Source organism: Toxorhynchites rutilus, chromosome 2 (assembly GCF_029784135.1).
Source record: "Toxorhynchites rutilus septentrionalis strain SRP chromosome 2, ASM2978413v1, whole genome shotgun sequence".
Taxonomy (NCBI): Eukaryota; Metazoa; Arthropoda; class Insecta; order Diptera; family Culicidae; genus Toxorhynchites; species Toxorhynchites rutilus.
In genome coordinates, this window is record NC_073745.1 from 234,163,048 (window position 1) to 234,182,910 (window position 19,863).

Below are 19,863 nucleotides of genomic sequence, written 5' to 3' on the forward strand. Positions count from 1 at the left end.
ACGTGAAGCGCAAACGGTCGTGGTCGAAGCCCGCTGAAGCGGCTCAGACGGTGGCCAAGCCCTCATTAACGACCAGGAAGGTTCTGTTGTGTGTTTGGTGGGATTGTCAAGGAATAATCTATTATGAGCTGCTTCTCTATGGCCAAACGCTCAATTCGGACCTGTACTGCCAACAACTGGACCGCTTGAAGGTAGCACTCATGAAGAAGAGGCCATCTTTGATAAACAGAGGCCGCATTGTCTTCCATTAGGACAACGCCAGGCCACACACTTCTTTGGTGACGCGCCAGAAGCTCCGGGAGCTCGGATGGGAGGTTCTTTTGCATCCGCCGTATAGTCCGGACCTTGCACCAAGTGACTACTACCTGTTTTTGTCCATGGCGAACGAGCTTTCTCTGAACACATCAACACTACGACTTCGCGATTCTCTTCAGCTTCCTTATGATATGAACTGATATAATTAAAAGAATTTATACCATAAGCAGAATCCATCTCGAATCACGTCTCACTTGTACAATGATACCAACTATCAAACAATAGTGCTTTTCCGAGCCAGAGCCTATAAAGGATTGAGCAATATTATAGTAAACTCTCTTTAATATACCAGCCATTGTAGACAGAAGGTCGACAATATTAAATAAAGTTTGTAATCGTCTTTCCTTCCGATCCTCCATAACAAATTTTGGCGACGAGGATAACGGAAAACGCGTGTGAAGTGACAACAGAAAATCGATTTGAAAGTCCGGGTGTATAAATCTTGTGTTTCGTGAGGTTGCGGTCAAAGCTAACCTCACATTCGAGGCAACAGTCGTTCTCGAACACGTGTTGTCGCGCGCGGTATTTAAGTCATGCCCACTGGAGGATCAGTGAAGCAGGAAAGCCAATCCGGATCGACGCCAGCCAGGATGTCCGCTAGGTCATATGGAGCAGTTCGTCATCGGCGACAAGTTCGACGAATACATCAGCCGATTGGAACAATTATTTCTCGTCAACGATGTTCCAGCAAATAAGAAAGTGGCTATGTTGGTAACAATGGCGGGACCAAGCCTTTATTCTATAGCATCGCGAATTTGCTCACCTGATGATCCATGAGTCAAACATTACGACGAATTGATAAAGCTTCTGAAAGCACATTTGGCACCAACAGTCAACGTGGTTGCGGAATGTTATAAATTCCGGAAAATTGAGCAGTCGTCGAGTCAAACTATTTCGGAGTTTGTTATCCAGCTTAAGGCTCAAGCACATTCCTGTGATTTTAAGGCGTTTCTGACGGAGGCGTTGCGGGATCAGTTTGTAGCCGGAGTTCACAATTCTAACCTCCGGACGAAGCTTCTCGCCGAGGCGAATTTGTCATTCGAGAAGGCTTGTACCATTGCACGAAGTTGGGAGGCAGCAGAGCAAGAATCGAGAGCTATGCAGGGTTCGTCTAAACTCGCGGCTTTACGTCGGAAGTCAACGAAATTGTCCAAGCCACAGGAAAACCAACGCGGATCAGCGCCAGCCAAAGGGAACCATTCGAATAAGTCGTTCCGGAAATCAGTGAATCCAGTTAGACAATGTTTCCGTTGTGGGAGGATTCACAATCCGGAATCGTGTCCGGCCAAGCAGTGGACTTGTTTTGCGTGTGGAAAGACCGGTCACGTGTCAACGATGTGTCGTTCGTCGAAGGAAAAAGGCGGAAGCAGTCAAGGGCGAGTTGCGGAGCTGTCCGAAGCCATGGAGAGTTGGCGATTGAATCTTTTGTGGTAGAAAACCCAGTGAGAAGTATCGATCGGAATGACATGCCAGCCACCATGCAGCTTATCATAGAAGGAGTACCGGTCACGTTCGACATTGATACAGGAGCATGCGATTCAGTGATATCGTCAGTTGAGTATCGCGAAAAGCTGCCCCATGTTAAGCTGAACCCCACTTCTAAATGTTTTCAATCCGTTTCAGGTCAAAGCATTCGTTCCGAGGGTAAACTAGCGGTCAATGTCAATGGTCTCGCTATCGCTCTTCGTCATACAGCCAGAAACGGATAAGAGAATCACCCCCTTGCTTGGTAGGTCCACCCTAAACATCCTTGTTCCCGAATGGAGAGAAATGGTATGTCTGCACTCTTCTTCCATAAGTGTCCTTCAGTCCAGTCTATTGTCTGAAGTGAAACAAAAGTTTCCGTCACTGCTTTCTGGCGATTGCACCCAGGCAATTGAAGGTTTTATGGCTGATATTGTTCTTAAATCAGAAACAGTACCTGTTTTTCACTAGCCTTACACAGTTCCGTTTAGATTTCGAGAAAATGTCGATAAGGAGTTGGATCGGATGCTGGGCCAGTCCCATTGTTGTCACCCCGAAGAAAGACGGCTTAGTTCGAACATGTTTGGATGGCAAAACTACATTGAATCGCTCTATTTCCACCGAGCATTACCCTCTACCATTGATTGAGGATATTTTAGCCAGTATGGCTAATTACAAAGTGTTTTGTAAGATTGATCTCACGGGGGCATACTTACAAGTTAAGTTGTCTGAAGCTTCACAGAAGCTATGTACTATTAATACCCACCGAGGGTTGTTTCTGTACACCCGTATGCCCTTCGGCATAAGTTGTGCCCTGTCTTTATTTCAATCCATTATCGACCAGATTTTGTTAGGTACGAAAGCGGTTCCTTATTTAGATGATATTGTTCTCGGTGGAAGAACTCGCCAGGAATGTCAGAAAAATCTTTTTGTTGTCTTGGAAAGGTTGAATCAGCATAAAGTTCAAATCAATTGGATAAAATCGTGCTTTTTTGAAACCGAAATCGGCTACCTTGGTTTCAAACTAACGTCGCAAGGAATTCGACCTTGTCCTTCTAAAGTTGAGGCTATTTGTCACGCCCATGCTCCGAAAGACGTGAGTCAGTTACAATCTTTTTTTGGTCTCTTAAACTATTATCTTCGATTTTTACCTAATTTGTCCACCGAAATAAAACCTTTATATGAACTTCTAAAAAAATGTTCGCGAGTTCGTTTGGTCGCCCACGTGTCAGGAGGCATTTGAAAAAAGCAAAAAGCTATTGATCAGCAATAATTTGCTAGAGCCTTTCGATCCGAAGAAACCGTTGGTTCTCACAACTGATGCTAGTCCGTACGGTGTCGGTGCCGTGTTGTCCCATCTTGTGGACCGAATCGAAAAGACTGTATGTTTCGCATTGTCGACGTTAAGTTCCGTTCAGATGAATTATGGTCAGATTCATAAAGAAGCGTTAGTCGTGATTTTTGGAGTAACCAAATTTCATAAATTTTTATACGGTACCGAGTTTACTCTGGTAACCGATAGCGCCTCATTAAAACAAATATTCAATCCACAAAAGGGATCGTCATCTGTCGCAATATCTCGGTTGCATCGATGGGCCGTGTTACTTTCCAACTATTCATACCACGTGATTCATCGCGCCGGGAAAAACATTAGTAACGCAGATGCTTTGTCGCGCTTACCCTTACCGGTTGAAAATCGTATCGAACACATGTCATTGAACGAAAATAATCTGCAGAAGTTTATCTCGCAAAACGAGATACGGGAACAAACACGTGTTGATATTACTCTGAGCAAGGTTATGAGCTTCGTTAAGCACGGTTGGCCGCGTAATGTCGAAGGAGCGCTAAAGCCTTTCGACAAAATAAGCTCGAATCTGGAAGTCGAGGACGGTTGTCTATATTTCGATAGTACCAAAGTAGTTGTGTCGTAGTACCAAAGTCTGTTCAACGTAAAGTAATTGAAAAGTTACATGAACATCATGATGGGGTTGTGCGTATGAAAATGATTGGTAGAAGTTACTTTTGGTGGAGAGGCTTCGATAAAGACGTTTCGGAGTTTTCAAAGTCGTGTGTAGTATGTCAAAAAACGCAGCGGGTACCGAAAGAGATAGTAGAATCTCGCTGGCCTCCCGAAAGATTGATCGAAAGACTGCATTTGGATTTATTTCACTTCGAAAGTCAAACATTTTTCATCGTCGTGGACGCGTATTCCGAGTGCATTGACGTTAAGCATCTCAGGAGAACAGATGCTAACAGTGTTCTAGAAAAACTGAAAGATCTGTATCGTTTATTCGGATTACCCAATGAAATTTGTTCGGAAAATGGTCCGCCTTTCAATTCGTCCACGTTCATCAATGCTTGTCAGCTTAATAATATCAATGTTTTGAAATCACCTCTGTACCACCCACAATCTAACGGGCTGGCGGAGAGGGGTGTACAGACTATTAAGAATATACTGAAGAAATATTTGATGGATGAGAAGTACAGATCAATACCTATACAAAGTAAACTTAATCGGATTCTGTTCAACTATCGTAACACTCCGTCTACCTCCACTGCCAAGACACCATCCTTTTTAGTCTTCTGTTTCGTACCTCGTACATTGATCAACAGTTCTAATCCCGTGGAGTTGAAGATTGAAAACGAACATAAAAATTCGATATCGATACCCTCTACTTCTCTCAAAACCTCCAAAAATTCCACTGTGAAAACTTATTCGCGAGGTGATAAAGTTCTCTAGCGAAACCATCTAGACGATTACGCTCGATGGCTTCCCGCTATGGTTTTAGAAAAAATCAGTCCATGTAGCGCGCTGGAAACGCAGCTACTGGTTCCGTCACACGGGATTCAAAGTGAGTGGCTTAAGCGCCACCTCGTAAGAGGGCCACTCACTCGTTGTCTGCCCGGCAAGAATTCCGACCTCAGGGCGGGTTCTTGAATCGATCCCAAAATGCGCGAAAAGCTGACCCTTCCTGACACCTACACCTGTACGCGTTCCCGATTCTCTGCTCTGTTTCCAACACGGTGACTGGGAGAAGTCCGCCGATTCTACCAAGGGCACAGATACGCACACCAATGCGTCTTCCCCTGGTTCCTCCGGCTGTTCACACCTCCCCAATCGCTTCAGAAAGCACGAGCCGAGATGGACTGAGACTCCCAAGCAGTCCACACTTGGAGTACAACAAAAAACTCTATAAACGTAACACGACGCGAAGCTCGAAAGGGTTTCTTCAAATACAACAAATAACCTTTACATCAAATAATTAATTTACTCCAAACATTTATTCCTTCAACCTATCCTATAACATTTATTTCCCTATTCTATTTTTCCTAATTTCTATCAACGACGAACCGGTTCCTTTAATCCGCATTGCTTTCATTCATCTCCAAATATTTGATCACTTCATTCATATGTAAAAGAGTACCCACCCACATGCGCATGTAAAAATAGGGTTAGGGTACTCACGCGTTGGCTGGCTCTGCCTGGAGCGCTGTGATGACGTAGCAGCTCCCTTCCGACAGTATTGGGCTCACGTCGGGAGATTCCAACCCGACACGTGGGGTCAGAAGTGCGGTTATTGATGATGATGATGATGATGCGGTGCGCCGAGCTCCAACCGGAAGTTGTTGAACCGGTCAGCCGTTACCTAAATCCGCAGGTTTCAAATCCGAACAAAAAAGCCGTCGAACGGCTGTTCGACGCATTTAATCTTATGCCTTGAATGCTAACCAAATTCAGTTTTTACCTTTTTAGTTTTCATAAACTGCTCACACACAATAAACAATATTAATCAACTACTTAATATTGAACTCTACAAAAAACAAAAGAACAAACTAATTATACTAGAAAACCTTTTCGCAGCACATGGCTTACATTCAGAAGCACACCGCGACGCGACAAACAAAATACGCGCACTCTTGCCTCTTCCACGAATCAGGTCGGAATGGACGAGCAAAAGTCCTCAGTTCCTCAGAACACAATCATTGCCCGATCTTTGCCCCCGGGAGAACAATATTTGCTAAAGCAAATAATGTTCTTTTAAAATCCGCGAACTTCCCCCAGCCCACGGTTCGAAACAGAGCAAAGAAACGATTGTCCGCTCTCATGAGTCAGGTTGAGTCAGCCTTCTCGCGAGTTTCAGAATCGCCTCTCGAAACCTGACTCGGAGCTCTCGCTAAGCCGCGCATAAGTGACCCAATTGCGAGGCACTTCGTCCACTCAACCTTGAAAGGTGTATGTGTGACGGAACATGATTGCTGCGCTTGCGTCCAACCACACAACGATTGCGTACAACTTATGCACATCGTGGTGTGCAAGATGTGCTAGATAGCAGTCCGTTTTATTTGGACTGCTACCCTCCGAAAATATTTCTAACTTGTAGCACGACTGCTACATCCATTAACCTACTTGATTCACCTCGTAGGAATTGTACGCATGGTTCACGCTATCATAAGTGTTTTAGGGCTTGAATGCTTTGATTTAAAATCGAGTGAAAACATTCATGAAAGTATTCGTACGTATTTTCTTATGTAAATGATTAGTGATAACGATATCTCTGAAACGTGCTTAGTATTAGTATCTCAATGAAATGTAATCTATAGTCTCATCTAAGTCCGGGAGAAGTGATATGAACTGATATAATTAAAAGAATTTATACCATAAGCAGAACACATCTCGAATAACGTCTCACTTGTACAATGATACCAACTATAAAACAATAGTGCTTTTCCGGGTCAGAGCCTATAAAAGATTGAGCAATATTATAGTACACTCTCTTTAATAAAGGGTGTGTCACATCAAATTGCACCACGGAAAAAACGCTGTAGAAATTCGCCCAGATAAAAACTATTAAACAACTTTTGGCATTTTCTTTTTATTCATACTTCGAGCCCAAGCCCGTATGCTCGCACCTTCCTCTTTACCCCGTCCATAAAGTTCTGTACAACGTCAGGTTGTAGTTTTTTTTGAACATAAATCCATTTTCTCTTGCAGTCCACCTCCGATTTGACAACTTTTGGGTTCTTCCGGAGGGCCTGCTTCATAATCGCCCAATATTTCTCTATTGGGCGAAGCTCCGGCGCGTTGGGCGGGTTCATTTCCTTTGGCACGAAGGTGACTCCGTTGGCTTCGTACCACTCCAACACGTCCTTTGAATAGTGGCACGAAGCGAGATCCGGCCAGAAGATGGTCGGGCCCTCGTGCTGCTTCAATAGTGGTAGTAAGCGCTTCTGTAGGCACTCCTTAAGGTAAACCTGCCCGTTTACCGTGCCGGTCATCACGAAGGGGGCGCTCCGCTTTCCGCAAGAACAGATCGCTTGCCACACCATGTACTTTTTGGCAAACTTGGATAGTTTCTGCTTGCGAATCTCCTCCGGAACGCTGAATTTGTCCTTAGCGGAGAAGAACAACAGGCCCGGCAGCTGACGAAAGTCCGCTTTGACGTAGGTTTCGTCGTCCATTACCAGGCAATGCGGCTTCGTCAGCATTTCGGTGTACAGCTTCCGGGCTCGCGTCTTCCCCACCATGTTTTGCCTTTCGTCGCGGTTAGGAGCCTTCTGAACCTTGTATGTACGCAGGCCCTCCCGCTGCTTGGTCCGCTGGACAAATTAACTTGACAAATTCAGCTTATTGGCGACATCCCGGACCGAACTTCTCGGATCACGTCTAAACTGCTTAACTACGCGCTTGTGATCTTTTTCACTGACGGAGCATCCATTTTTGCCGTTCTTCACCTTCCGGTCGATGGTTAGGTTCTCGATGTATCGTTTTAGTACTCTGCTGACCGTGGATTGGACGATTTCCAGCATCTTACCGATGTCCCGATGTGACAACTCCGGATTCTCGAAATGAGTGCACAGGATTAATTCACGACGCTCTTTCTCGTTCGACGACATTTTTCCAAATTTACGAAAAATTGACAGTGAAGCATGGCCAACGTGAACTATACACTCTTATCTGATTATAAGCGAAAGCTGAAGATATAATTCCTTAAAATTAAATTTCTACAGCGTTTTTTCCGTGATGCAATTTGATGTGACACACCCTTTACACCAGCCATTGTAGACAGAAGGTCGACAATATTAAATAAAGTCTTTTCTTCCGATCCTCCATAACACCTTATTCGTCGTTCGTCATTGTTTTGCGCAGGGTCCAACATTTCCGAAGATGAAAAATGGGAATGTGGTCCTCCCAGTCGCTTTGTTTCGACTAGGACTGCTTCGGCCCTCGCCGTCAACATGATTTGAAGTGACTAAAAATGAATTAGCGAGCTTAAAGCGGCCCATAGACGTTCAGTATTATTGATCAATAATATTGAATATTTTGGTTTGTGCAATATAATTGTTCTTGGGTCCTCAATATTGAAAGTCTATGGGCCGCTTGAGAAGCGAGGGTACCTGATGAACTATTCTAGCAAATGGTTATTCTAATTGACGTGACATGAATCTCGTTTCCCGCGTACACAATTTTAACGTCCATATGAAGTGAAACAAAAATTTCTGATGCAAAAAAAAGTTACACCATTAATGGATGGTCGATGGATTGCCCACCGTGAACTCAAACATCAAACATTCGTGATACATGAGAGAGAGACAACGGAAATACAATACCAGGTATATTACGCCGCCTGTTTGATACACACACTTTGCAATACAAAGAACCTAGTTTCAAAAACACTGTACAACTGTTTTGTTGAAATTATTTTTTTGCTTTTTTTCTTTGACTACCGCTGCTTGAAAAATGTGGCGAGTAATATGTCTGGTATTCTATTTACGTTGAGGGAGAGAGATATATATATATATAGAGAGAGAGAGAGAGGGAGAGAGAGAGCCGTGGAGCTGCCGGCCTAGAATAGCACTTCGGGTCTACGTCCCTGTCCCTGTCGTAGAAGGCGACTAATCGGGTGACAACGCGAGTAAGGGCGCGGTAAAGCCTATGGAGAATGCACTGGGGAAATACCGTGTACAGGAGCAACGAGAGGAGTGCCGAGCACATCAGCATCGACGCCAGTAAGATCCTGATTACGACATACTGGTATGACATGGAAAACGGACAAGACACGAAAACGGATAACATGCGATGCTAAAAGCCGACAGTCGTGCTATTCTGCTCCCTGAGTAAGGAAGGGTGACACCTACCTGAAATGGCGTGTGGGTTAATAGTACGGTTGCCCCCGTCCCGGTAACAACTTGGCAAGTCTTCGGGTACGTTCGATGCTCGTCTAGGCCTTGGCACTAGGTACTAGGAATCAGATGTCACATTCCTGACTTGCGCTGATCCGGCTCTGAACACGGTCCCCATGAAGGACCGTGTCAACCCCTGCATGGCCTCACTGCTTGCATAGATAACCATGGGATCACAAAAAGGCGACTATGTACAACGAGCGGAGATAGCGGCCCGAAGTTGGGACCCGACCAAAATGGAGACAACCTACAAAACCAACGAAGAACGAAGAGAGAGTATGATGGATACAGGTGACCAAGCCAACGCGTTCATTCGTAGTAAAAAGCTTCTGCGATCGCCAATACTCAAACAAGTCGAAACACCAGGCCCTAGCGGCAGTAATGGAGGAATACCTGAGACCCAGCAAAGTCGGGGGATCAATCCCCTGTTCCTGCCAAAGTCCAGCGGTAGTTTAACCCAGGAAGGAGGGCTGACTGGAGATAGCATCCTGAGCACGATCATGTTGAGGGTCAAAGAACTCGACACCTTCGTGCAGGACAAACCCAACGTGCATAATGAGATCAAGACCAGGATGTCGGGTATAAGATCTCTCTTGGGACGAGCTTTGAAGGAGCACGATGGACTCGTCGAAAGGACGAAAACCGCCGAGAAGGCACTCGCAGAAGCGTTACAAAGAGCTGCAGCTGGACAGGTGACGCCAAAGATTCGTCGAAACCGTTCGGAAAAAAGAAAAAAGGATTCACCAGCAGAAGAAGAAATGCTCAAAAAACGCAAGGACGATCACGACAACGATGATCAAGACGATAGTGCCGCCCAGGGCGACAGCGAAGAGCTGGGTGACAGCGATGACCAGATCAGCACCGATAGCAAGAGAAACGACTGGAGCACGGTTACGAAAAGAAACAAGAAAAAACAAAGGAACGAAGAAAAAGAGAGGGAGAGAAAAGTGAAAATAGTGGAAAAAAATAAGAAAGAGAATGAAAAGTGGCAGGGGCCAAAAGACAAGAAGCCTAATCCTCGGCGGGCGAGAGACAAAGGCGATGCACTCCTCGTCGAAGCGAAGGGCAACGTATCATACGCTGATCTCTTTAAAAAAATGCGAGAGGACCCTGGCCTCAAGAAACTGGAGGAGAGCGTGGTGAAGTCCAGGCGCACCCAGAACGGCGAAATGCTGTTCGAGCTGAAGAGAGACCCAGAAATCAGGAGCTCAGCATTCAAGGATCTTGTAGAAAGGGTTCTCGGCGATGGAGCGAACGTAAGGGCCTTATCCTCCGAGGCATCGATAGAATGCAGGAACCTCAGTCTGTTCACCACCGAGATAGACCTACGTCAGAAGTTGGAGGAGGAAAACATCCTGGGCAAAGTTCCGATGAAAATCCGACTACGAAAGGCGTATCGCGGGACGCAGACCGCAACGATTCGTCTCTCAACGGACGCAGCGAACAAGTTGCTGAAGTTAGAGAGTATAAACGTCTGCTGGGCTGTGGGTCGTTTTAGAATCATTCCGCCTGTTCCCAGCAACTGGAGCGATGTTTCAAGTGTTTAAACTTCGGCCACCTGGCGAAAGGCTGCTTGGGGCCAGATAGATCCAAACTGTGCAGGAAATGCGGAATAGAGGGACACTTTGCCAGCGACTGCAAGGGAAAACCAAGGTGTATGCTCTGCGAAAAAGAGGACAGTAATGACCATATGACGGGAGGCTTTAATTGCCCTGTGTACAAACAGGCGAGGGCAAGCCAACAGTGATGGAGATAACCCAAATTAATCCCAACCATCGTGACATCGCACAGCAACTGTTGTGGCAGTCAACAACAGAAACAAAATGTGATGTCGCAATTATCGCGGAGCCGTATCGCGCTCCCCCCGGTAACGGCAATTGGGTGACGGATAAAGTGCGAATGGCCGCCATCCAGGTCATGGGCCGATATCCCATTCAGGAGGTAGTCTCGAGATCTCGCGAAGGTTTCGTGATCACAAAGATCAACGGAATTTATATCTGCAGTTGCTACGCACCTCCCAGATGGACGATGGACCAGTTCCACTATATGCTGGATGTCCTCACCGAGGAGCTCGCCGAACGAAAACCAGTCGTTATAGGAGGGGATTTCAATGCTTGGGCAGTAGAGTGGGGAAGCAGATGCACCAACGCGAGAGGGACTAGTTTACTAGAAGCTCTAGCCAAGTTGGATGTTACCCTGTGCAACGAGGGCACCACTAGTACCTTCCGCCGAGAGGGTCGAGAGTCCATCATCGACTTGACTTTCTGCAGTCCGTCGTTAATGACGAAAATGAGGTGGAGGGTATGTGAAGGATACACCCACAGTGATCATCAAGCCATCCGTTATACCATTGGCCAACGAAACTCCGTGGCAGTACGGATAAATAGGACATGCCCGCGCAGGTGGAAGACAAAAACCTTTGACAAGGACCTTTTCATCGAAGCACTACGCGTGGAAAGCGACGTCTTGAACATGAACGCGGATGAACTGACGGAAACGCTAGCAACAGCATGTGATATAACAATGCCAAGAAAAAGGGAACCCAGGTATAAGCGACCTCCAGCCTATTGGTGGAGCGAGGCACTTGGCGTGCTTCGGGCCAACTGCCTTAGCGCCAGAAGACGTTTCCAACGGTCAAGCATAGACACCAGAGAAGAGCGGAAAGTGGAATTCAGAGAGGCTAGATCCACTCTTAAACGGGCGATTAAGCGGAGCAAATCTAATTGCTTCAGGGAGTTATGTCGGGACGTGGACGTCAATCCATGGGGCAATGCTTACCGAATGGTGATGGCGAAGCTCAGGGGCCCAACGACACCTTCCGAAATGTGTCCCGAAAAATTAAAAATTATCGTGGAAGGGTTATTTCCGCAGCACGACCCAACGACCTGGCCACCCACGCCATATGGAGAGGATGAGGATAGCATCGAACGCAGAGATGTGACGAACGAAGAGCTAGTTGCAGCTATCAAACGCCTAAAAACGAAGAAAGCGCCTGGCCCAGATGGAATCCCCAACGTAGCCTTGAAAGCGGCAGTCCTAGCATTCCCTGATATGTTCAGGACAGCCATGCAGAAGTGTCTAGACGAATGCTACTTTCCGGATCAATGGAAGGTACAACAGCTAGTACTACTGCCCAAGCCAGGAAAGACGCCGGGTGGTCCAGCATCGTATAGACCCATATGCCTGTTGGACACTCTTGGGAAACTTTTGGAGAGAATCATCCTTAATAGGCTGACGGAATGCACGGAGGGAGTTCGTGGACTGTCCGATAATCAATTCGGATTTCGGAAAGGGAGATCCACGGTAGATGCCATTCGCATAGTGGTCGAAAGAGCCAACAGAGCATCCAAACAGAAGCTCAGAGGAAATCGATACTGCGCAGTGATAACGATCGACGTTAAGAACGCGTTCAATAGTGCCAGCTGGGAGGCCATCGCGACTGCGCTCCACACGATGAAAGTCCCAGACTACCTGTGTAGAATACTGAGAAGCTACTTCGAGAACCGTGTGCTGGTGTACGAGACAAACACGGGCCAGGCGCAGATTAAAATTACGGCGGGAGTTCCGAAGGGCTCTATCCTGGGCCCATCGCTCTGGAACAGTATGTACGATGGTGTACTAAAACTGAATCTGCCCAGAGATGTGGAGATCATTGGCTTCGCGGATGACATCGTTATTCTCGCGACAGGGGAATCTTTGGAACGGGTCGAAATGCTCGCGACCGAGTCGATAGACATGATCGGAAGGTGGATGCAAAGTGTAGCCCACCACAAGACAGAAATGCTGATTGTCAGCAACCGCAGGGCGGTGCAACGTGCAGAAATCACAATTGGAGAGCACTCGATAACCTCGAAGCGAGACCTAAAATACCTGGGGGTGCAGATCGACGATCGACTGAACTTCAACAGTCACGTCGACTACGCTTGTAAAAAAGCAACGAAGGCAATCAATGCACTGACACGAATCATTCCCAACAACTTTGGCCCAAGCAGCAGCAAGAGGCACCTCTTGGCTAGTGTCTCCTCATCGACACTACGTTACGGTGGTCCAGCCTGGATCGCGGCGTTAGAAACTCAGCGGAACACGAAGAGGCTGAATAGTACGTACCGGCTCATGGCGATGCGAGTCGCGAGTGCGTACAGAACCGTGTCAACAGAAGCGGTCTACGTCATAGCCAGGTTGGTCCCCATAGACATCATCTTGGCGGAGGACAGCGAGTGCTATAGGAGGAGGGGAACCAGAGGAATCCGGAAGCTAATGAGGGCGGAGTCGATGGCTAGGTGGCAGCAAGAGTGGAGTGCGGCGCAAAACGGCAGGTGGACGCACAGGCTCATACCGACACTAATGGGCTGGGTGAACAGGAAACACGGAGAGGTAAATTTCCATCTAACGCAGTTTTTGTCTGGTCATGGCTGCTTCAGGTAGTATCTGCACCGGTTCGGACACGCAAGATCGCCTCTTTGTCCGGAGTGTGGAAATGTGGAGGAAACACCGGAACACATCGTATTCGAATGTCCCAGATTCACCACAGTGCGCGAGGGGCTGCCTACCCTTCATGCTGGGAACATCGTGGAGGAAATGTGTCGTGACGAGGGCACCTGGAACGCAATAAACAGTGCAATCGTACATATCATGTCCGAACTACAGCGGAAGTGGAGGACCGACCAGCATGCGGATAACGCCTGACCATAAGAGATGAACAATCAAGACGGCTGTAGTACCGGATAGTCCCCCCCGAGAGCCGCCGTGACGGAGTGCGCGTCATGTTGGAGGCCACTACCTAATCGGCGCTCCGCTGAGAAGAGAAATCCTGCGAGGGTGACTGTGACGGGGCGCGCGTCAAGTTGGAGGGCGCTTCCTAATCGGTGCACGTCTCGACAAGTAACCGGATACTGCCGCGGAGAACAGCAAAAATGCCTGCCTGGCAACGCCTGATCGTGGCCTGGATGGAGAAACACCGCGAAGAATGAAGCCATGATCAAAATGGTGTATACCCCACGAGAGTAGCTGTGACGGAGTGCGCGTCATGTAGGAGGGCACTACCTAATCGCCACTCCGCTGGGAAGAGAAATCCTGCGAGGGTGATTGTGACGGGGCGCGCGTCGAGTTGGAGGGCGCTTCCTAATCGGTGCACGTCTCGACAGGTGAGAAATCCCGCGAGGGTGACTGTGACGGGTTGCGCGTCAAGTTGGAGGGCAACTCCTAATCGGTACACGTCTCGACGGGTAAATGGATGCCTGCGAAGAGGACATAAGCGCAGTGGAATGAAAAGCGAATAGAGAGAAAAAATGTTGAGAAAAAGGGAAGGACAACGTTAGTCAGCGTTGAAAACTCGAAGAGTGCATGAGCACAACCGCCCCCTGAAGTAGTCGCCTAGATGTGGTCCCAGGGAGAATAAGGCAACGAGTAGAGGGCTTGGTTTTTGTGGGTGCGATCCCCACTCGACGTCTGGGTTAACCCTTCCCAGATAAGGCTGGTAGAGCGTTCCTCACCTCTATAAAAAAAAAAAAAAAAAAAAAGAGAGGGAGAGAGAAAGAGAGAGAGAAAGAGGGAGAGAGAGAGAGAGAGAAGGAGAGAGAAAGAGAGAACGAGAGAGAGAGAGAGAAAGAGAGAGAGAAAGAGAGGGAGAGAAAGAGAAAGAGAGAGAGAGAGAGAGAGAGAGAGAGAGAGAGAGAGAGCCGTTCTACGCATAGTTGTCCCATGTTCCAAAATCAGCAACTGAGAGAAACATAATCAAAGTTTTCTTGCATATTTGTCTACTAGAAGCTTTAAGCATTTCAGTGTCGCAGTACACCGTTTTTTTAAGCACTAAACTATTTTTTAATGAAATGTGACAAGACTTTCTCACTTGGATCAAATCATTAATAATACTTATGAATTTTGAAGTGGTCTTATAGAAACTGGACAGCTAAAATTATCATAATTAAGCCCAATAAATAAACAAACGACGGTTTTGAATGGAATTGACGTTAAATATACTTTATTCTAAGCATTCAACAATGTATGAAAATATCTTATTGAAATTCTAACTCTTTGTGTTAAAACGAAATATATTGAAGGTTTTATAGAAGAGACAGAGTGTATGAGTTCATGCATATTTTGCAAGTAATATAAATAAATCCATAGTTTTTTCCCGTGAAAAGAAAACAATCAGTGAATAGAAAAAAAGCATTCGATGAATTTTTTTTTGCGTGCATGTTGCCAATCTCTTCTTCAAATCTTGAGAACCGACTACACAGCGGGGCGGCGTTGGACATACGGGGTGATTTGAACCACCCTATTATCTCAAAAAGTACGGCTCAACTTGAATTTTTTATAATGTCATCTTCTTTCATGAATGAACCGTATGTAACTAACGTAAAAAAACATTGGCAAAATTCGACAGGTGGAAGGAAATGGTAGCATGAACACAGCAAGCACTTTTATTGTCAAAAAATGTGAATTTTCCGATCGTGGTTTTAAGGTTTTTCCCGCTGATTAAACGAACTTTTCGTGTATTGTGCAGTAAAGTTCTGTTCGCCTACACAAGAGGAACAATTTGATGCAGCGAAACTGTAAGTTTGATAAAAATAGATGAAATTAATTGCATTTTAATTTTTGTATGTAATTTTTGTACAACATGGACACGTTTTTGTGGGGTGAGTTGGTCCTACAGATTTGAGGTTTTTGTTTGGTCTAATTGATTCCAGATGCCACTGAATTACAAAAAGAGGATGTACAGACAACGTTGGAAGAAGGAGGAGCTCGAAAGAGCAACGCAGGCATCAAGAACGGATTTTCTTTGACCAAGCATCGAAAGTGTTTGAAATGCTCGAACAACAGTGAAAAGATCCATGCAGAATCCGATATGGTCCCAATCCAATTTTTCTGGTCTGGAATCTGGCCAAGACACTTGGTATCGATCCCAGAACACTGTTACTGATTGTAACATTATTTCAAAATACTTTACATAAACATAAGTACGTTTTTTTCGATGAAACACACACTGGACCAAATCACCCCGCATCAAATTTTAATGTCCAAAAATCATCTCTTTTATTTTATGATATATTTGGTAGTTTAAAGCTTGATATAATGATTAAACATTATTGATTGAGAGAAAACAAGTGTAGCTTAGTATACAATGTGACATTTTTTATTTAGACCGTATTGGTTTGGAAACTGATTCCATAACCCCTTAGAGAATTGTTTCCGTGAATTCAATAGTGCTTGTGCTGTGTTCGATTTTAACGTGTCCAAAACTATCTTCAAAAATAGGATTAAGAATTTAATATAAGGATTCAGTCTGAGGAATTATAAACAATTCGAGACGGTGATAAATAAATAAATAAATATAGGGTTGGGGAAAAAGAAATGTCGTATTTCTGAACGATATTTGACGCTTTATTTAACATATTTAAAATTATACAATTTAAGTGAAATATGCGCTGTTTTGTTCACAAATTTGTTGCCATTTAGAAGGCAACTTCATTATCCCCCCATATAAAAACCCCCCTCCTTATTTCCAAAAACTCAGACAGCCAGTTTTTGCAAGCCTCTTTTGAGGCCAACTTAGTACAGGTCAGACTCGAGTATATCTAATCGCAATTTCACTTTCAACGTTAATTTTCGAATCCAATACATAATCGAATCACAAAAAAGCTATTTTTCTATTATTGTTTGACATTCATACATTAGTGAAAAAATTGTTTTCTTGAGATTCTATTATGTATAGGATTTGAATATAATTGTTGAAAAAAAATGGTCGACTATATATAATCGAGTCCGATCTGTATCACCAAGAGCGTTTTGCATGGACCGGAAGAGATGATAATCACTTGGATCCAGGTCCGGACTATTCGGTGGGTACAATAGGACATCTCATCCGAGCTCCCGTAGCTTCTGGCGGGTCATCAAAGATGTGTGAGGCCGAGCGTTGTCCTGGTTTGTTGAAAAGCCCCAAGTCTATAGTTACTAATACTACCATAAGGTGTTGAAATTATTCAAATTTTTATGTTTTTTAACGATTTTCCTTAAAAAAGAATTATGATCATGGTTTGACCACCTCTGATCATGGTTTGCCCAAAAAAATGATCATGGTTTGTCCGGTTTTAGAAATCTCCATTTTTGAATGAAAACATTCGAATTCACAATTAGATGTTGCATTTATCATTGCTTGAGTTTACTGTCATCATATTGATTCATTCATAATTTAGGCTTTCTTCAGAATATTGCCTTTTCTTGGGCATTTTAGAAGTGTTCACCTCAACACAATCAACACAGAAAAACCATACTTCTGCTATGCGCGAAGCACACCATAAACAAACATAAACAAACTGCAGCGCGCCAAGCGGTTGCCATAGAAATCATGTGAACAAAACAACATTATTGAATTGGACAACTCATGATCAGAATTGAGTTCATCAAAATGCGTTAATTTAATGGTTTAGCTATGTAAATCCGATACAAATGGTGAGCAAGCATGATGTTTACAATATTTATAAGTGTTGTAATCCAGAAAAGGTCTGAATACGTGCCAAATAATCATCCGGTGATCGATTAAAATTTAGCTCGAATGAGGGGCGCATTGACACAAATAGAAGGTGTATTTTATAATCCTTTAAAACATGTGATTTCGTAAAAATATACTATCAAACTACTATAAATCATGTAAAACGCAATTTCATTTATATGTTTCGAAACATTCGAAGGCCTTATTTGACACAGGAGCGCTGAATTAGAGCATTCAGAAAAGTGGGCAAACCATGATCATATTTTCGACTGGACAAACCAAGATGAGTTCGGTCGTTGGTTACACACGATTATCCCTAAGGTCTCGACGAGTGCATGGTTCAAGGGATTGAATGTAGGTCGTGATTTCATTCGCGTGATATCTCGGCTTATGTCCAATCACTACAACCTAAACGCGCATCTCTATCGCATTGGGCTCGCAGCAAACAATCTTTGTGATTGTGGCGATGGCTACCACGACATCGAGCATGTTGTCTGGTCGTGTATCCGGTTCCATACTGCTCGCTCTCAGCTCTCTAGAGCACTGAGAGCACAAGGCAGACAATCGGAGATCCCCGTCCGGGATATCTTAGGTAGCCGGGATCCTGATCTTCTGCTTCATCTATACCTGTTCCTCAGAAACGCCGATGTCAACGTTTAATGATGTTTCCTTCGTTGTGTCCCCGTTTCAAATCCCTCCTATCCGATCTATAAACTTTTACTTAGTCGCGGCAATACATACACATACTCTTTACAGATACACGGGCCAAAGGTTGTGCAGTCCACTGATCATTCAACAAGAGCCAAAGGTTGTACCGCTCATGACAACTCTACACGAGCTGATGATTGCGCCGGCTAGTGACCATTCTATCCTGGATTCCTCGAGTCGAGAAAGACGCACCACGCTAGATATGGGGTACAGACTACGGGGGCGTTGCTGATTAATGGTAAGCTGCATCCCAATAGGAAGTATCCCGTGTCGGCACACGTACAGAGCATCGAAGACTGCAACATACCAATTATGAGAACACTTGTAATACTAACCTCGAGCCAACCGCGAGTAATCGGTTACATATTACTAATATAGTTGTAAGACAAAAATTGTCAAAATATTGGACTCCCGGCCCCGTCAGGTTAACGCCACATGTGCCTTAATAAAAAATATATTTTGGGAAAAAAAACCAAGATCATTTACCCTACTACACGAATTTTTTCGGCCGCCTTCGTTGCAGTTTTACCTCGCAGGTAGTAAAAACGTAAAATATGGCGAATGTCTTGCTTGGTGGACTCCATCTTTGACGCGTTATAACTTTAGACTGAAAAGGACAATCACAACACTGTCAAAACGACACTTGTAGCACAGATTGTTGTCTTTAAATAGCCGTATAGTATGCCCCGATGCGATAAGTACAACACAAGATATGTTTAAGTGTTGCCATATATTGACAATATACGACATTTCTTTTTCCCCAACCCAATATCAGGCGATTGGCTTAGGTGGTCCAAATTCCCCCCTTTTCCCCTACTTCAAATCGCTAATAATAGCGGATGATAGATATATTCTATTTATAAATCGATGCGTGCACTAAATAATGATTTCAAGAGCTGTAATTTAAATTGACACTTATTTTGTTCAGAACAGATAAAGAGGTGTATTTGCCCTAAATTTTAGACTAAGCACCCATTGTCATGATAGGGAAACATTTTTTCCATGTCAATACACTAACACACCGTGTGTTGAGTGGTGGTGGTGTGGTGCCTCATTCGCTTTTTCTACTCTACACATTGCCGTTTCTTGAGGTGAAAACGTAAGAGAAACTGTACACCATGTTTGAACATCATGTGAAACATTGGGATCAAACAACATATATCCAAACACACTACGAACACAAACATGTCACATTTCAAACACAGGTACGAAGAAGTCATGTTTGTGTGCAAACACAAAACTGCGAGAACAGCGCGAAAATTGTTCATCTCGTTAAATTTTCGAACCAATGCGGTTACAATCAGTAACAGTGATACCAGGTGTCTTGACCAGATTCCAGACCAGAAAAATTTCGTTTAGCCCAATTCAAATTCTGCATCGATCTTTTAACTGTTGTTCGAGCATTTTCGATGCTTGGTCTAATCCTTTCTTGATGGCCTGCGTTGCTCGTTCCACCTACCTCTTCCAACGTTGTCTGTTCTTGTAATTCCGCGGCTTCTGGAACCAATTAGACCAAAGAAAAGCTTCAAATCTGTGTGACCAATTTACCCCATAGACACGTGTCCTTGTCACCCCACACAACATGTGAATATTGAAGTGCAATTAATTTAATTTATTGTTATCAAACTTACAGTTCCGCTGCATCAAATTGTTCCACTTCTGTAGGCGAACAGAAGTTCGTTTTCTCAGCGGACCTTAAAACC